Source organism: Phaseolus vulgaris, chromosome 7, assembly GCF_000499845.2.
Source record: "Phaseolus vulgaris cultivar G19833 chromosome 7, P. vulgaris v2.0, whole genome shotgun sequence".
Classification (NCBI taxonomy): Eukaryota; Viridiplantae; Streptophyta; class Magnoliopsida; order Fabales; family Fabaceae; genus Phaseolus; species Phaseolus vulgaris.
In genome coordinates, this window is record NC_023753.2 from 20,683,385 (window position 1) to 20,689,902 (window position 6,518).

Consider the following 6,518-nt stretch of genomic DNA (forward strand, 5'->3'; position numbering starts at 1 on the left):
TTTGGTTAGATAAAGAATCAAACTTTTAGAGTGTTGTTTTGATATGAGGTTTGGATGTGTAAGGGAGTAGTAAGGGTCACTTCTCTGTTCATGTGGAGTAGCTTCACTCTGTTAGCCGAGGGGAAGGATGTTGGTTTAAGGCAAGTTTAAATAAAGAACTATGCAGGTATTTGGCAAATTAAATGACTCTCTTGGAAGTCTAAATGAAGAAGAGTGGAAAGGAACCAAACAGTGGTTTTGGAACCAACAATTGAAGCAAAAATCTCTATGCAACATAAGTGAGCATGTCCACAAGAATCTACAAGTTATTAAGTAGGCAGACCACCATAGGAAGGGAGGATGTAGCTAATGATCCCTCTGATGTTCAGTGTTTTTTATGGAGACTCGCTAGATTATGTAGCTTTTCTTATGGTTTGTGCAACTTAGGCAAAATCATGGCTAACTCTGCCAATGCTGTCATGTTTGTTGGTGGTGCTATCAAGGCACCAATATTTCCATGCAGTTTGGGGAATGTATTAAGAAGGATACTCTGGAGAAAGGAAGATGTTGGATGCATATTCTTAAGTAGTAGTGTTTGGAAATGCTGTTATGGGTTTAATGAAGGTTTGAATTCAGTCTAGTAAGTTTTTTTTGCAGGTTTTAGCTGCTGAATAGCCTGACATTGTGGTGGTTGATTTATTCAATAGAGAAGTAGGGCCTATGTCGTATATAACAAGGTAGTTCAATTGTTAAAGATTGCTTATTGGTGTAGCAGAAGAACTTGGTTACATGGTGGAGGCAACGCTTTATGGGAGCATGAAGTTTTGCATCTTCTGCTTTGGTTTTTTTGGGTATTCTAGGTGTGATGTGATGTGATTCCAATAGCATAGAAGAGAATGATTCTTGACATTCTTAGGAATCAACTTGAGTTGGACAAATGTTAGGCACTTTTTCTTAGAATTGGATCAATGTTCTAAGTCAAGAACTCACCAAAACTAGCACCAAATCCAAACTCACATGGAAGTTCCTCATATTGTCAAATTGAACCAACAAAAAGAGGTAAAACTTAAATCACCGAACAGAATTGGATAAGGAACAAACTGAACCGAACAAAATGAAATTAAAAGGCAAAGAACTGAAAATGTTTGCTGGAAATTAAGAACAACCGAACCATAAACTCAAGAAGACAAGACAACATGAACAATTGAAAGAGAAGAAAGGAAGAAGAAAAGAATGCTCATGAAGATGGATGCAAGGTTGGATGATCACGCCACTAGAAGGATGGTTGCTCCTAGATGAGTGTGCTGCCGCCACTTGAGGACACCATGGATCCTTCAAGATAAGACTAGAGAAGAAGGCTCAAAAGCTCTCCAATGCTCACTCAAAATTTGAGTATAGTTTCTTTACTCTCAATTCAAATATGAATTTTACAAAGGGAGCACCTCTATTTATAGCCTAAGGTGCTGAAATGCAAGCTACACAAATTCAAAATTCCCTCCTAAAAAAGTTCTAGAACCGGCGCCAATTACAAGGCATGAGGAAGGTGTGACCTCTTCCTTCACTTTGGCACCTCCTATTCTACTCCTACACCTATCTACTAGCGCACCCCCCCCCCTCCTCCTAAAGCTCCTAACTAAAACCTACAAGATGCTATAACAAAAGAGGTTTCTAATGTTTTCCTCTAAGCACCTTCAACCAAAGAAATTACAAAAAGAGAAAATAATTGTCCCTTAGCTCCTAAAGCTTTGAACATGCTTCTTGTAAGCCTTTGAGGTGGACTTTGACCTCCATGGGCGTCCTCCATTTGTGCCTCTACCTCTTCTTGATCTTGTTGATTGGCCTCCATGTCCACTTGAGCTTGATCTCCATCATACTCCCCGAGTTGGAGAGAATTCAACCACGAATTCTGGAGACCTACAGAAAAAGGAGTTAGATCACTGACATTAAAAGTATGACTACCTAAGAATGTATCAGGCATATCTAACTCATAAGCATTGTCATTAATCCTCTTGAGGATTTGGAAAGGTCCATCCCTTCGAGGCATTAGTTTGGACTTCCTTTGAGTAGGAAAGTGATCCTTCCTCAAGTGAAGCCAAACCCAATCGCCCTCATCAAACAACAATGCTTTTCTCCTTTTATTGGCAAGTTCAGCATACTTGCCAACCTTCTTCTCAATTCTCCTCTTGATGTCTTTATGCAAAGTTTTCACAAAAGAAGCCTTTTCATCCCCATCTTTGCACAAGACATCTCCAAGAAGGGGAATAGGAAGAAGATCAAGAGGTGTTAAGGGGTTAAACCCATAGACAACCTCAAAAGGAGAATGTGAGGTGGTAGAATTTACTACACGATTATATGCAAACTCAACATCGGGTAGTAAATTCTCCCACACTCTAGGATTCTCCGAAATAAAACATCTCAATAGTTGTCCCAAAGTTCTATTCACCACCTCGGTTTGACCATCAGTTTGTGGGTGGCAAGTGGTAGAAAATAAAAGCTTAGTCCCAAGCTTGCCCCACAAGGTCTTCCAAAAGTGACTCAAGAACTTGGGATCTCTATCGGACACTATAGACCTAGGAATCCCATGCAAGCGAACCACTTCTTGGAAGAAGAGGTTTGCAATGTGGCATGCATCATCCACTTTGTGGCAAGGAATAAAGTGAGCCATCTTTGAAAAATGATCCACTACCACAAAAATGGAGTCCTTTCCCTTTGATGTCCCATAGATATATCTACCCAAGGCATTGAAGGGATAGGAAGAGGAGTATATAGACCATGGGGATGCATCTTAGACTTAGCTTTGCGGCAAGATATGCATTTATCACACAAACTATGAACATGTTTATGCATATGAGGCCAAAAGAAATGTTCATGCAACACATCCAAAGTTTTAGCAACCCCAAAATGTCCCACTAAACCCCCCTCATGAGCTTCTCTAACAAGAGATAATCTAATAGAGCAATGAGGAACACAAAGACGTTTTCCTTTAAAAAGAAAACCATCTTGTATAAAAAAGTCTTTGTGTCCTCCCTTAAGACACTTTTGATAGATGAGGGAAAAATCAAGGTCATCATGATAAAGTTCCTTAATGTGATCAAAACCAAGATATTGAGAGCTTAAAAGATTTAGCAAAGTGTATCTTCTAGAAAGAGCATCCGCCACAATATTTACTTTGCCTTGCTTGTGTTTGATCACATAAGGAAATTGCTCAATGAATTCCACCCACTTAGCATGCCTCTTGTTAAGTTTGTTTTGGCTTTTCAAATATTTAAGAGATTCATGATCACTATGTATCACAAACTCTTTGGGAAAAAGATAGTGTTGCCAAGTAAACAAAGCCCTAACAAGTGCATATAATTCCTTATCATAGGTGGAATAATTGAGATGACTTCCCTTCAATTTCTCACTAAAATAGGCTATGGGGGGGGCCCTCTTGAAGGAGAACAGCCCCAATACCTATGCTTGAAGCATCACACTCAATCTCAAATGTCTTAGTGAAATTAGGAAGGGCCAAGATGGGAGTATTAGTCAATTTTTCTTTCAAAGTGTCAAAAGCATTTTGTTGTGCTTCTCCCCATTGAAAGACCACGTCCTTTTTCACTATGTCATTGAGTGGTGCGGCAATGGTACCAAAGTTTGGGACAAATCTTCTATAGAAAGAAGCAAGTCCATGAAAACTTCAGACCTCATTCAAAGATTTCGGTGTAGGCCAATTTTGAATGGCCATCACCTTTGTTTTGTCCACATGGACCCCTTTGCAACTCACAACAAACCCTAGGAATTCTATATGATCAAGAGCAAACATACATTTAGCAAGATTAGCATACAAATATTCCTTCCTAAGGGTTTCTAAAACTTGCCTAACATGCAACCTATGGTCATTCAAAGATAAGCTATAAATGAGAATGTCATCAAAGTAAACAACAACAAACTTACCAATGAATGGTCTAAGAACATGATGCATGAGGCGCATGAAAGTACTTGGTGCATTAGTTAGACCAAAAGGCATAACTAACCACTCATATAAACCAAAGTTGGTCTTAAAAGCCGTCTTCCATTCATCACCCGGTTTGATACGGATTTGATTGTAGCCGCTTTTAAGATCAATCTTTGAAAAGATTTTTGAACCATGTAATTCATCCAACAAATCATCTAGTCTAGGTATGGGATGCCTATACTTAATTGTTATGTTATTGATGGCCCTACAATCCGAACACATTCGCCATGTGCCATCCTTTTTTGGCACTAAGATGATAGGCATAGCACAAGGACTCATGCTATCTTGCACCCACCCTTTCTCAATCAAAGCCTCAACTTGTTGGCGAATTTCCCTGGTTTCACTTGGATTGGTCCTATATGCTGGACAGTTTGGTAAAGAAGAGCCCGGTATCAAATCAATTTGGTGCTCAATCCCTCTCAAAGGTGGAAGTCCATTTGGAGGATCTTGAAACACATCTTGGAACTCTTCTACCAAATTTTCCAAGCAATGAGGACTATCAACAAGTGATTCTACTCTAAGAGTTCTAGGGATGGCTAAGAAAAGAGGATGATGAGCCACTATTTCCCTTTCAATTTCACGCCTAGACACAAGGAGTGTAGGCTTAGAACTCTTATCTTTTTTATCTTTTTTATCTTTTTCACTCTCCCTCTTTTTCTTCATGATAACTTGGTCCTCATGGACTTCTCTTGGAGAGAGAGATTTTAAAGTAACCTTGTGACCATGGAATTCAAAAGATAGTTTGTTGGTAAAGCCATCATGTAAAACTTTTCTATCAAATTGTCAAGGCCTTCCCAAAAGAACATGAGTGGCTTCCATGGGCACAACATCACATAATACCTCATCTTTGTATTTTCCAATGGAGAAATGGATGAGGACTTGTTTATTGACAAATATTTCTCCTACCTCACTAAGCCATTGTAATTTGTAGGGCTTTGTATGAGAGATAGTAGGCAATCCAAGCTTATCTACTACTCTTGTACTAGCCACATTTGCACAACTACCCCCATCCACTATCAAAGAACAAATGTTGTTTTGAATAAGACATCTTGTATGGAAAATATTTTCCCTTTGACTTTCATCAAAAGGTTGTGAAACTTGTCCAAGAAGTCTTCTCACAACTAACAAGTCCCCTTCAAGTGGACATTCGCTCTCTTCCTCACTAGATGCATGAGAATGTAATGAATGCTTAGGAGAATCCGAATCATGCTCACTAACTACAATGCCCTCATGCATGTACATACTTCGTTTTGAAGGACAATTTGCAGCTATATGACCATAACCCATACATTTAAAGCATTTAGTATTAGACGTTCTAGTGGGAGATTTAGGTCTAGAAGTAGATGGCTTAGTTTCCTTGGGTTTGAAAGAAGAATATTTGGAAGGATGTTTAGAAAAAGAATTTTTGTTTCTCCAAGACTTGGAGTAGTATCCATCATTGGAAGCATTTTTGAAAGAGTTTTTCTTAGCAAGTTGGGCTTCCACCTTCATTGCAAGATGAACTAAAGAGCCCAATGATGAATACTCTTGTAACTCAACAATGTCTTGAATATCCTTCCTAAGACCACTCACAAATCTAGCAATCATAGCTTCCTCACTTTCTTCTAATTCAATTTTAAGCACAAGCGTCTCTAGCTCTTTGTAATATTCATCCACATTTAGCGTGTCTTGTTGAAACCGTTAGAGTCTCAACATGAGGTCTTTCCTAAAATGTGGGGGCACAAACCTAGCACGCATATGATCCTTTAAAGAGTTCCAAGAGTCCACGGGAGGACCCTTGTGATAGATAATGTCCTTTACAATTCCATGCCACCATTTCATGGCATAATCACTAAACTCTAGGGTGGCTAGCTTAAGCTTATGCTCATCTTGGATCTCATGGATCTCAAATATTTGTTCACACTTAGCCTCCCAATCTAAATATACATTAGGATCACTAGAGCCATTAAAACAAGGAAGCTTGACCGAAGGAAGCCTAGACTTTGCATCTTGATAGAAGCCATTGCCGTAGTGATGTCTTTCTCCTTGATGATGAGGTCTTTGTCCATGAAACTGTGGTGGATTCCTCCTTCTCCTATGCTCTTCTTCACGGCCAAAATCATTTGAAGATGGTCTATGAGAATGATGCCCATCATGGATAGAAGGAAATGGTCTAGCTTGTTGGACCTCCATCTTTTGCATTTTCTCTTCCAAGCGTCTAATAGTTCTTTGTGCTTCATGTAATTTACCAAGGATTGAAGCTTTGGAAGGAGAATTCTGCTTGTAGGATGCATCACTTGAAAATCCAGCCATTTGAAATTAAAAACAGCAAACACACAAAACAGCAAACAAGTCAAGAAACAAAATTAGCAAAAACAGTGAGTGTTTTAAGCAAAAAATGCCGAAGTGAATTGAGGCAGAAAAATAGGTCACTCTCAAAGAAATAATGTCCTTGCACCAATCTGATCTTGAGGCCTTGGAATCATCAAATGAAAGATGTCAAAGCAAGCACACCAATCTCAAAGGCAACCACCACAAAACCAATGAAACAATAAAGACAAACAAG